This window comes from Aquarana catesbeiana, linkage group LG02 (genome assembly GCF_042186555.1).
Source record: "Aquarana catesbeiana isolate 2022-GZ linkage group LG02, ASM4218655v1, whole genome shotgun sequence".
NCBI classification, from domain to species: domain Eukaryota; kingdom Metazoa; phylum Chordata; class Amphibia; order Anura; family Ranidae; genus Aquarana; species Aquarana catesbeiana.
In genome coordinates this window covers 225,827,145-225,841,300 of record NC_133325.1, presented here as the reverse complement: position 1 = coordinate 225,841,300, position 14,156 = coordinate 225,827,145, and positions in this window count along the sequence as shown.

Sequence of the window (14,156 nt, the reverse complement as noted above, 5' to 3'; positions counted from 1 at the left end):
ATGCTGCCATTTCAATGCAGCTCTGATAAGTGTGGCTTTCAACTATATTTAAAACAATGCAAAAACAGATAGAACACTCAACTGAAGACAGCCCTTTTCTCTTTAAAGGTAGAGCCATGCAGCAGAAACCAAACATTTAGATACAGGGGTTGATTTTCTAAAACTGGAAGGTGCAAAATCTAGCGCAGCTCTTCATAGAAACCAATCAGCTTTCAAGTTTTATTGTCAAAGCTTAATTGAACAAGCTGAAGTTAGAAGCTGATTGGCCACCATGCACAGCTGCACCAGATCACAATCTCTACATTTCTTAACAATGAAACATAGGATTTTTATAACAGCTTACCTGTAAAATCCTTTTCTTGGAGTACATCATGGGACACAGAGCCTTAAGTAATTATTAATGGGTTATAGGCCACTTTCAAGTGATGGACACTGGAATATCCAATCCAGGAAGTTCACTCCCTATATAACCCCTCCTCCTTCCAGGAGCACATCAGTTTTTGTAGCAAGCAATATACTTAAATCTCAAAAGAGGGGAGGGACCTCTGTGTCCCATGATGTACACCAAGAAAAGGATTTTACAGGTAAGCTGTTATAAAAAATCCTATTTTCTTTATCGTACATCATGGGACACAGAGCCTTAAGTAATTACTTAATGGGACGTCCCATAGCAATGCTACTTGAGGGGATGGAGACACAACCAGGAGGGTACCCCCAGACTTGAGGACATATACTGCTGCATGCAGCACACTGTGCCCGAAGGAGATATCCTCATGCCTCCTTACATCCACCTGATAAAATTTTGTGAATGTATGCACTGAAGACCAAGTTGCAGCCTTACAGATTTGGACCATAGAGGCCTGGTGATGCACTGCCCTAGAAGCCCTAACCGCCCTGGTAGAGTGCACCTTAACTTGAAAAAGGGGAATCTTACCCCTTAAATTCTAAGTTTGAATTATAACTTGCTGAATCCACTTAGCGACAGTGGATTTTGATGCTGCCTGTCCTTTCTTAGGACCCTCTGGCAGAATAAATAGGACATCAGTCTTATGAATCTGAGCAGTTGCCTTTAAATAGATTTTCACTGCTCTCACCACATCAAGACAATGTAGTGACATTTCTTCCCTGGAACATGGTTTTGGAAAAAACAATGGCAGGACAATATCTTGGTTCAGGTGAAAACCTGAAACCACTTTTGGCAAAAAGTCTGGACGAGGGTGTAACACCACTCTGTCCTCATGAAAAATTAAATTTGGCTCTACAAGAAAGAGCAGCCAATTCTGAAACCCTCCTTGGTGAGGATATAGCAACCAAACATACCAACTTCCTTGTCAGAAGGACTAAGGGAATATGTTGTATCAGTTCAAATGGCTGTTTTTGTAACACAGACAAAACAAAGTTCAAGTCCCAAGGGTTCAAGGCAGGTTTGACTGGCAGATTAAGCCACATCACCCCTTGCATAAAACCCCAGACTAAAGAATGTTTAGCAAGTGGTCTTTTAAATAAGACAGATAAAGCTGAGACTTGGCCTTTAATAGTACTCAAGGCCAATTTCATTTCTACCCCTAATTGTAGAAAGGCAAGAATTCTGCCTATGATATATCTCCGAGGGTGCCAACCCTTGGATTCACACCAGGAAACATAAGCCCTCCAGACCCTATAATATATAGTTCTGGAAGCTGGCTTCTTTGCATTAATCAAAGTAGAGATAACTGACCCAGAAAGCCCACGTTTCTTCAGATTGTGGGTTTCAATAGCCAAGCCGTTAAATTTAGAGACCATAAGGTAGGATGGAATATCGGTCCCTGCGAGAGAAGATCTGGCCGTAGCGGGAGGGACCATGGGCCCTCCACTGCCATCTTTACGATTTCTGCATACCATGACCTTCTGGGCCTTGCTGGTGCCACCAGAATTACTAGCTTTCTTTCTAGTTTGATCCTGCAAAGAAGTCGAGGCAGCAACTGAATAGGGGGGAATGCATAGATCAGTGAGTATTGATCCCATGGGGTCACCAACGCATCCGTTCCGCATGTGAGTGGATCCCTTGTTCTGGCCACAAAGTTAACTAACTTCATGTTGAATCTGGACGCTAGAAGATCTGCATCTGGAGTCCCCCATCTTTGGCAAACAGCCCGAAAAATGTTGGGGTGAAGAGACCATTCACCTAGGAATAACTGCTGGTGACTCAAGTAGTCCGCCTGCCAATTCTCTACTCCCGGAATGAAGACTGCCGATAGGCATGGAACATTCCTTTCTGCCCAAGTTAGAATATAGTTCACCTCTCTCTGTGCTGAGAGACTCTTGGTGCCCCCTTGGTGATTGATATAGGCCACAGCTGTGGCATTGTCGGATTGGATCCTGACAGGACAATACCGTAACCTGAAAGTCCAGGCCTTTAGAGCCAGATGCACTGCCCGAATCTCTAGGATATTGATGGGCAAGGTTCTTTCGGCTCTTGACCCCTATCCCTGGTCAGTTGTCTTTTCTAGTACTGCTCCCCAGCCTAAAAGGCTGCCATCTGTCGTTACCACTTTCCAGATAACTGGTCTGAAGTATTTTCCCTTCAGCAGATTCTGAGTTAGTAACTACCAAACGAGGCTTTGGGACAACCTTGGGGACAGCCGCATTGGCAAGTCTAAAGCTTGAATCATTTTGTTCCAAGCAGACAGGATACTGTTTTGCAACAGTCTTGAATGGAACTGGGCATAGGTGTAAGAGAACTGTTGCGTTCACTAGCGCGCGCATACGTGCATAAGGGATTCTTTGGATCGCAGACGCGTGCGCAAGGGAATGTGCGTGCCTGAGGGTGCGCGTCCATGCGCCCCTTTGGCGCCAGATGGCCTATTTAAAGGGCACACTGACTGTAAACAGATGCTGACTGATCTTCAGCTGTTCCTGTACCAGTACCCTGTGTTTTGCTTGTCTGCCTGATTGAACCGTTGGCTTCCCCTGACCTTGCTTCTGAACTCTCCCTCATCCTTGATTACTGGTTCCTGATTCTGGCTTCCTATTTGACTCTGCTCCTGCCTAATGATTTGGTACCTTGCTGCCCGTCTGCTTCCGAACCCGGCTATTCCTGTGACTCCGCTCTTTTTTCCTGTTTGGCTCCAAGCTGCCTGCCAAGTTGCTGCATCTCCGCTCCTGCGATCTGCTGCAACTTTCTGCATACCCAAAGTCGCATCATCTGCCTCTAGCTTCCTGGGCTACATCTGCAGGCACTCATGTTCCTCCTTTCCTTTGGGTCCTTCTGTTCCCACTCTCAGCGGGACCCGGGTTGGAGATACAAGGGAGACCGACCTCGTCACTTCAGACTCCAATAAGGTACGTGACAGTAATTGTCAGCTAGCAATGGAGTCTGAAAGGGAGGCCCCACCTGTTATGGACATCTGCCAAGCAATTTCTGCACTAGCCCATACTGTATGGAATCTCCAAGAGGACCTGGGCCAGATGGAAGATCGTCTACCGAACCTGCTTGATGTTTCATCTGCCTCTACTCACCTTGCTCTTGTGAATGCTTCTGTGCAAACTGACTTTTGCCTGCTCAGCGAAACCTCTCTGCCTCCTGAACCCAGAGTACCCTTGCCTGAGCATTTTTCAGGGGATCGCAAACTGTTCCGCACTTTCCAAAATGCCTGTGAACTTTATTTTTCCTTGTTACCCCGAACCTTCTCATCCGAGAGTATTAAAGTGGGATTTATCATTACACTCCTACGAAATGAACCACTCTCCTGGGCTCATCGTCTTAGAGAACATCATGATCCGGCCTTGTCTACCGCTGACTCCTTCTTTTCAGCCATGTCCCAACTGTATACTGACCCCTTCCTCCAACAGACTGCTGAATTTACACTTGGTAAACTTCAACAAAGCTTGAGATCCGTAGAGGACTATGTAACTGATTTCCGTGTCTGGAGTTTAGATACGCAGTGGAATAAAGCCGCTCTACATCATCAATTTCGTCTTGGACTCTCTGACACATTAAAAGATGAACTTGCCCAAATAGGAGTACCATCATCCCTGGAAGATCTGATCCATCTTGCTATCCAAATTGACCGTCGACTGCGTGAAAGGCAATCTGAAAAAGCTAGTACCAAGCCATCTTCTTCCTCAGGAGTTTTTGCTTCTGTTTCTACAGTCACGTCCAGATTACCAAGGGGACCCCACAAGAATAAGGAGCACCTTGAGTCTCCCCGCAGAAGCTTTCTAAGACCACCACAGTCTTCCTCCGAACGCCTCCGGTGACTACATGACAGGCTATGCTTTTACTGCGGAGGAGCAGGTAATTTCATTCAGGCTTGTCCCATAAGACCTGCCAAGCCCACTCCTACTTCACCTTACATGATGCATCTTCCTGGGAGGGATCTGCTACATCTCCCTCTTTCGCTCCAGTTTCAGTTGCCAGGGAGGACTATTCCTGTAACCGCAATTATAGACTCAGGAGCCTGCAGTTGTTTTGTGGACTCAGCCTTTGTCAGTCTGGGCCTGTTACACAAGAGACTGTACCCATTCTTTGCCAAACTTCTTCGGAACATCAGGAACTGCTCTGTTTGGATGTCATAACTTCCCCCATGTTTCCGTATATCCTGGGGTTACCTTGGCTGAGGTCCCATAACCCTCATATTGACTGGCTCACTGGAGATATCTCCTTTTCCTCTAATTATTGTCAGAGACATTGCTACCCGAAAAAGTTTGTTAATCCTGCTCCTCTCCTCAGCATCCACTCGGACCCTGAAAATATGAAGTTAGTACCCGTAGTGTAGCATGAATTCCTGGATGTATTTAATAAAAAGAATGCAGAGAGCTTACCTCCCCACCGGACTTATGATTGTCCCATTGAACTTTTACCAGGGGCAGAGATTCCTTTGGACCGAATTTACCCTCTCTCGGAACCCAAACTAGAGGCCTTACGCAAATATATAGATGAAAGTCTAGAAAAAGGTTTTATTCGGGCCTCTTCCTCTCCAGCAGGGGCCGGTATCTTTTTTGTGGAGAAAAAAGATCACTCCCTGAGGCCCTGTATTGACTATTGTGATCTTAACAAAATAACTATCAAAAACCGGTACCCACTTCCCTTAATTCCTGAGTTGTTCCAGAGACTGCGTGGAGCACGAGTCTTTTCCAAGTTAGATCTGAGAGGTGCCTACAATTTGGTGCGCATCAGGAAGGGAGATGAATGGAAGACTGCCTTCAGGACACGCTTTGGGCATTTTGAATACCTAGTCATGCCCTTCGGTCTCTGCAATGCCCCAGCCACCTTTCAGCACCTGGTAAATGATGTTTTTCGGGACTTCCTTGATCTGTTCATCATTGTCTATCTCAATGATATTCTTATCTTTTCTGACTCAATCGAGGTCCACCATACCCATGTGAAGAAGGTTTTGAGTAAACTTTGGGAACACCACCTCTACGCCAAGGCTGAAAAGTACGATTTTGAAAAACAGACAATACAATTTCTGGGACTTGTCATCTCCGCTGATGGGATCTCCATGGATCCCCAGAAAGTCACTGCTGTCTTGGAATGGCCAGCTCCTACAGACCGGAAGGATGTACAAAGGTTTGTGGGATTCGCTAATTTCTATAGGAAATTCATTAAGAACTTTTCTGGCATTATCTCTGCTATTACCCTTTTGACTAAGCAGCATGTTCCTTTCCGGTGGAGTACTGAAGCACAAACATCTTTTGAGCAGTTGAAAGCTTTGTTCACCTCAGCCCCATCTTAAAGCATCCTGATCCTTCCTTGCCCTACATTCTGGAGGTAGACACCTCTGAAGTCGCAGTGGGAGCCATATTATCGCAGCGACAGGGTCCTAAGTCTCTACTCCATCCTGTGGCATTCTTCTCCAAGAAATTGAATCCTTCTGAGAAAAATTATGATGTAGGGGACCGGGAACTGTTGGCCATTAAAGCTGCCCTCGAGGAGTGGCGTTACCTGTTAGAAGGTGCTTTGCACCCTATACTCATCTTTACCGAGCACAAAAACTTTGAATATTTGAGAACAGCTAAAAGACTTAGACCTCGGCAGGCAAGATGGGCATTGTTCTTCTCCCGCTTCACATTCCACATAACTTTCTGCCCTGGTTCAAAGAATGGGAAACCAGACGTGCTGTCGCGCATGTTTCATGATCCTGTTCATCCTTCGGAAGCAGACACCATTTTACCGGCCAAAAACTTTCTTCTTCTCCAAACCAATCTGATGTCCCAAATAAGAGCTTAGTTGTTGGAGCATCCCCCTTCCCAAAGCTTATCCCTTCAGCTAAAGGACGGGCTCTATTACCATAAGGAACAGGTCTTTGTTCCGGAGCAGTTTAGAGTTTCTGTCCTGAAGCGTTGCCACGATCATCCTTTGGCGGGCCATTTTGGGATCCACAAGAGTATCGACCTAATTTCCCATTCTTTCTGGTGGCCAGACTTGATTCAGGACTGTAAAAGATATGTCAAATCCTGTGTGACTTGTCAACGCAATAAGACTGACCGAGCCAAGGCTTGGGGCCTATTAGAATGTCTTCCTGTGCCTAAGAAACCATGGAGCATGATATCCATGGATTTCATTGTTGAACTCCACCCGTCTGAGAACTTTACCACCATATTTGTTGTGGTTGATCGCCTGATTAAGATGGGACACTTTTTACCCGTGCAAGGAACCCCGTCTGCCACAGAGACTGCTTCCATGTTCATCCGAGAGATAGTGAGGCTACACGGTATCCCCAACAATGTCACTTCTGATCGAGGGGTACAGTTCACTTCCAGATTCTGGAGATCTCTCTGTGAAGCCTTGAACATCGAGCTCCGTCTGTCCACTGCTTACCATCCTCAAACTAATGGACAGACGGAGAGAACCAACCAGACTTTGGAGCAATATTTGCGTTGCTTCTCCTCTTTTTCACAGGACGATTGGTCACCTCTACTTCCGCTAGCGGAATTTGCATACAACAATTCCATCCACTCTGCTACCAAGCAAACATCCTTTTTCGCCAATTATGGATACCACCCTTCCTTTTTGCCTGAATTACCCATGGAATCTGCTGTGCCTGCTGTCCAAGGCAGACTGAGTTTGTTCAACGCCAACAACAAATTGCTTCAGGACACCATCTCTAAGGCTCAGGCTAACAACAAAATATTTTTTGACAGGAAAAGGAGGGGTAACTTGAATCTGAAACCAGGAGACAAGGTTTGGCTATCCACTGCTAATTTGAAACTTAAGTGTCCCTCCAAGAAATTTGGTCCAAAATACCTGGGGCCCTTTCCTGTAAAGAGAAGGATCGACTCTGTGGCCTTTGAACTTATTCTACCGAAGAACCTCAAAATTCACCCTGTTTTTCATATTTCTTTGTTGAAAACATCAGTGCCCAATCCCTTAGCCAACCGGGATCCAGAAAACCCTCCTCCACTGCTGGTTGAGGGCAGCAAAGAGTTTGAAGTAGAAGCCGTTCTCGACTGTAGAACCAGGAATGGCCTAACACAGTTTCTGATTAAATGGAAGGGCTATGGCCCTGAGGACAATTCTTGGGAACCAGCTTCTAATGTACATGCCCCGCAAAAGGTACGAGTATTTTTTCAGCACCATCCAGAGAAGAAGCCCCTGAGGGGCATCGGGAGGCTGCCTGTAAGGAGGGGGCAATGTAAGAGAACTGTTGGGTTTCAGGTTCACTCGCACGCACATGCGCGCATAAGGGATTCTTTGTATCGCAGATGCACCAATGTGTGTGCCTATTTAAAGGGTACACTGACTGTAAACAGATGCTGACTGATCTTCATCTGTTCCTGTACCAGTACCTTGTGTTTTGCTTGTCTGCCTGATATCTGCTGCTGGCTTCCCCTGACCTTGCTTCTGGACTCTCCCTCATCCTTGATTACTGGTTCCTGATTCTGGCTTCCTATTTGACTCTGCTCCTGCCTAATGATTTGGTACCTTGCTGCCCACCTGCTTCCGAACTCGGCTATTCCTGTGACTCCGCTCTTGTCTCCTGTTTGGCTCCAAGCTGCCTGCCAAGTTGCTGCATCTCCGCTCCTGCGATCTGCTGCGACTTCCTGCATACCCAAAGTCGCATCATCTGCCTCAAGCTTCCTGGGCTACATCTGCAGGCACTCGTGTTCCTCCTTTCCTTTGGGTCCTTCTGTTCCCACTCTCAGTGGGACCCGGGTTGGAGATACAAGGGAGGCAGACCTTGTCACTTCAGACTCCGATAAGGTACGTGACAATAGGGAACCTCTTCAAATGAAGCCACCATGGTTCCTAGCAACCTCATGCAAAGGCGAATGGAGGGATCGCCTTTTGACCTGACCATCCGTACTAGCTCTGGTACAGAGTTAATCTTTGCCTGAGGCAAGAACACCTTTTCCTGGGCTGTGTCTATGATCAGACCCAAGTACTCCAGCCTTTTTAGCGGTATTAAGGAAAATTTCTCTAGGTTGAGAATCCAACCCAAACTTTCCAGGTAACTAGTTGTAATGCATACGCTTTGCTTCAAGCGAGCCACCGACTGGTCTATTAGCAATAGATCGTCTAGGTACGCCATGACTGTTATGCCCTGTGCCCTTAACCTGGCTAGAGGTGGGGCCAGTACTTTTGTGAACACCCAGGGTGCAGTAGCTAGCCCGAAGGGCAGGGCTACAAACTGGAAATACTGCTGTTCTAACTCTTACCGCAGAAACTTTTGGTAAGCGGGAAATATAGGAACATGCAAATATGCATCCCTGATATCGATAGATGCCAGAAATTCACCTCCTAGAAGGATAGAAACTACTGACCTGATCGTCTCCATGCAAAAGGAATGGATCTTCAGGAACTGATTTAGATTTTTTAGATCTAGAATGGGTCTGACATTTCCATTTGGTTTTGGTACCATAAAAAGATTTGAATAAAATCCCAAACCTTGCTCATTTGTGGGGATCTGTTTGATCACCCCTTGAGATATTAATCGGTCTAGTGCCTGAAACAGAGATTGCCTTTTCTCTGGATCTTTGGGAAAGCTTGACCTCAGGAAACGAGACAGTGGAACGTCCCTAAATTCCAGCTTGTACCCCAGCATTACCGTGGAGATGACCCATCTGTCCTGAATTTCCTCTTGCCAGACTTCTGAAAACTGCAGAAGTCTTCCCCCCACCTTGGTGAGGGGGGTTGCCTCTTCATGATGACGCTTTAGGATTCTGCTTTGCAGGTTTCTGACCCCAGGATTTCTTTTGAGCCTGGGTTTGAGCCTAAGGTTTTCCTCTAGAGTTTGACGGCGGAGGCCATCGCCACTGCCTAGAGGCGGAAGCACCTGGTGCAGCAGAAAGAGCCCATTTAAATGAAGGGCGTTTATACTTTCTTTTGACTGGCAAAAGAGTACTTTTCCCACTAGAAATTGTTTGGATATATTTGTCCAAATCTTCCCCAAATAGCTGCTCCCCATGAAAAAGGAATACAGTTAGGAGGTTTTTACATGGTGCTTCAGCTGACCAATTTTTTAACCACAGGATTCTACGAATATGTACAAGCATAAGCATAAGGCGGGATGTTTGGTGAATAGAATCTTTAATGATATACGGTATATAGCAAAGCATAATGCTTTTGGTGTTCAGTCATTTCCCAGGCTTGTTGTGCAGGACCCTCTTTAAGGGCCTGTCTAAATTGGTTCTTTAGGGATTGACAGACACCTATTGCAGCGACTGCAGGCTGAGTAATGGCACCTGCCAAGGAAAAAGTAGATTTTAACAAGGATTCTAACTTTTTTATCTGTTGGATCCTTAAGCATTTGTGCATTGTCTACTGGACAAGTTAGGCTTTTATTCACACTGGAAATCGTAGCATTAACTGCTGGTACTTTCCATTTTTTGGTGAATTTCTCCTTCAGGGAATAGAGAACCGAAAATCTCGTTGGAGGGAGAAAATGCTTATCTGGGTGATCCCATTCAGCAAAAATAAGCTGTTCTAGTAATGCATGAACAGGAAACGCATGCAAAGGCTGAAAAGGTTTTAGAGAACCCAAGGAAGAAACCGAGCTTTCAGCAGACTCCGTTAGGGGTAGCATGAAAGTAGAATGAACCATCTCTGTAAAAGATTGTATCAGTAATTTCTCAGATTGTGAGACTGAAAAAGGTTCATCTACCATTGTTTTCTCCACAGAGCAATCATCGGTTTGTTTTTCCTCCTGATTGCCTGAGGGTAACACCTCATCCTGTGCCCACTGTTCCCCTTGCAAAGGGTCTGAAGTGGGGGAGGGGGATCTAGCATGCTTCCTATCCATTTGAATGGAGGATGCGATTAAAGCCACTAATCTTCCTTCCAGACCCTGCAGGGTGGAGGAAAGGACATCTTCAGTCATGTATACAGGGGCTGAGATGTGATAAGCAGTTGCACCATCAATTTGTTCCAATGGCTCACCCTGGCTTGCGATAATTAGTAATTCAGGTGAGGATGACAGCGTGGAGATGCGACTCGAGATTCTAGCGCCTGGAGGTGAAACCTTTAGTACCTTTTTGGTCTTTGTGGTGTCTTTTATGGCAGGCATAGTCCTAAGCACAAAAACAGAGGTACTATACAATTGAACTTATTCACTGAACATAGTCATGACATGTGTGCAGGCTGCTTGTTTCCTCCTCGTCAGCCAAGGAGAGACTGTCCCAGCTGTGTTTTTTATTATCTTTGCCTGCCGTGCATCCTCATGGACGTTGCACAGTGCTGCGCTTAGGCCCCGCCCCCTCCGTAAACCTGCTACCCCGTTTCACTTTTTAAAATGTTCCCACACTGGTGCATTGCGGTTTTCGGGTCAACACGAGGGGGAGGAGGCAGAGCCCTGTCACCAGCATGCAAGGAAAAAAAACAGTAATAGTAACATCGGGACCTCAGCACCCCCTGCGGTGGGGGGGTAGTTCAAGGGGGGTACACCGCTGATGTTCCCCTAGACCTCCGATCCCTTCAGGGGGGAGAAAAGAAAGCATTTTGGCAGATTTCTTTACATGAGAAAAAAATCCCCCTGCACATGCTGCTGCGGCCACACAGAGACTGAGCTTTACAGTGAAGAAAACAGATTAAGGTATGTGCATAGACTCCCTCTAGTGCAGAATTAAGGCATGACAAAATTTTTTCCTTAATAGAAGAAAGCATAGGTGGACTTTTAGTTCCTAAGTTTCTTCCCTTACCTTATTCCCGCAGCAGCATTTTGCTGAATTAACAGACAATCTAACCTTCACCCATCACGGCTGGCTGCGAAACCTTCAAGGACCGGGTCCTTTAATTACGGGGATCCACTCCCTTGGACCCGTAAAAGCACCTCACCAGGAAAGCTTTAGGTAATTTAGCATGGCCTAAGCCCTTGGTCCCAGGGTACAGCCCTACAAAGAGAGGCGTTACAGGCGAAACCTTGTGCTTTGGATACGAGGCCCAGGTACCATCCACTCTGGCCTCAGTGGCACTTTGGATGGATCTGGTCCATGGGGGCTATTTAAATCCAGCATGGATCCCTCCTGGAGCTCCTCAGAGCACATGTTCACTCGTGACCAACACCTTAGACACTGGCGAAAAAAACTGATGTGCTCCTGGAAGGAGGAGGGGTTATATAGGGAGTGACCTTCCTGGATTGGGTATACCAGTGTCCATCACCTGAAGGTGGCCTATAACCCATTAAGTAATTACTTAAGGATCTGTGTCCCATGATGTACAAAAAAGAAATGTATTTTTCACTGAACATTGCCATTTATATAATGTTTGTTTAAAACAACATTTCAAAAATCATTTGGAAATTTTCTTCTTTTCCTTTAATTTGAAAAATGTACAAAATTGTTTTTAAGATTCACTTTCTGTAAAAGGAGACATACATTCCCTCCTGTCTACTTATGCATGCCATGTATACATTTCTATATAAAATGTAAATTTTAGAAAATATACCTCTTTAAAATCTTCATTGACATCATCTATGCACAAATCGCTGGTCTTTTCAGTGCTTCTAGTTCATGTTCCATAGGAGGAGCCAGAAATACCTCATCTGCCCTTGACTTACTCTACCACTCCCAAATGGTTTATGGGATTATTCTCATTTTGGGCACAGCGATGGGTGGAGTTGTGGGCATTTCCTGCATTGACTGTAAAAACAATCAGCAATGCTCTCTCTCCAAACAGTGTGCACAGACAGCTATCTTACATGAAAGTGACACTACTAGGAGAGGTATGGGTTATTCAGCAATGGCAGACTTTGCACATTGAATACAAGCTATGCAAAAATAATGTTGACTATTACAATACATTTTTCCAGTGCTTAACCATAACAATGGCTCAGTTGTAATCCAGGGTTTGTTTCATAGTTCAGGAGAGCCTAATCCATATGTTTCTCAAAACCATGTCCCACAATCATGACCTGTAGCGGCAATTAAGTCTGTGTGCCAGAGTGCCCAGGTAAGATGCAGTAAAACATACAAAAATTATTAGAGAATATATGAAAATGCTCCATAAAAAGAGTGCCCATGTGGAAATAAAGATTCATTTCTCCTAGCAGTGTTACTATTATGTAAGGTAAGGCTGCTAGGAGAGTGTTTTTGTTGTTTTTTCTATACAGTCTATGCAGGTAACACACTCCAAGAAGGAGCAAAAAAGAAATGCTCACAAATGATGCAGGCATAATAGTTTTAGGGGGTTAACCAGGAAACAATTCCTAGAGAGGAGTGAAGTTTAACTCACATCTAGTCAAGAAGGAAGTGCATGGGATTCAGGGAGACAAAAACAAAGAAGCAGCACTCTATGGGTGAAGCATAAATACATGTAGACCTTTAGCCAAGTAAAAAGTTTATTTATTGCACTTTTTGGAAATAAACAACAACTGTCAATGATAAAAGCATACAGGGGTTGCAGGAGCAATCATAAAAGCATGTACTGTAGTCAATGTTGATACTAATGAGAAGAATGTTATCCGGGTTATCCTCATCGGGGTGGGGAGGGATTAACATCAACTGATCAGCTATGATCGTGGAAAGTGATGTAATAATCTATGTCAATAATGATGGAAATCCGGTAGTTGAAAGGGGTGGTTGTATTACAACCATTTATCTCTGGCTAGCAGTCAGACTCAGCTGGTGTCCAAGATGAAAACCCACAATAGCGGAGGACCCTTGTGGTCAGCTCTATAGCTGATCGTGGGTGTGAACCCCACTGAGTTGCGGGCAGTATGATGTGATGTCCACCGCTGAGGAATGGGACCAGGAGAGCCGAACGAGCTGGCTGAAACCGGGCACACAGTATGGCATCATGTCGGAAATGAAGGGAAACAGGATACCCGTCTGTCGTGGTGGACCACAAGCTCTGGGTTGCCGTGGCTTACATGTTTTGCACGCATGCGCTTTTTCAAAGTCATGGAATGAGCATAATTTAAGCACATTGAAGGGGGTGGGGAGGGGGTGGAGATGACGAGCATGAAGTGTGATGTTAACCCTTCACTCAACCTTGCAACTTGAAATGAAGAATGCAGAATGCATATAAATCTACTTGATAAAATATAATGGTAATAATCTGATATTTACATATATATGGGAAAGTATATAGAAAAAACTGAATCAATAAATTGATAAATACAGATAAACAAATAATATAAGTATTAATATTAGTCATAATGACAATTGAATATAAATAAAAATAAAAATGAAAAACTAATAAAAAACAAACAAATAATTGTAACCATTATGAAAAAATAAAATAAAATATGTCAATAATACAAAAATAATTAATTAATTAATTAAATATAATAGTAAATCATAATAAATAAAATAAAATAAAACAAAAATAAAATTAAAATTAAAACAAAAAAGGGGATAAAAAAATTACAATGGACAATGAAACACTGAACACCATCATGTGACAACTTCTCCAGATAAAATTAACACATGATTATGTTCTATGGTAACAACCCAAGATTATTAAAAAAATAAAAATGTGTAATAAGAGAGAAAGAAAGAGACTGCATGTATAAATACATGTATTTAAATCATTCCATCATGTGTACATATTCATGCATATAGCTGTCAATGAACAGCTCTATTATTGTGGTGCTATAATGCTATCAATATTGCCAAGGGACTCAAAAAATAGAAAGGCATCCAACATGATGTCACATAATACTAAGAACATCAAGTTCTTCATTGAGGCCCTCGGGCAAAAGGAACCCAGAAAATAAATCCAAAAAGTTTTCCTCCTA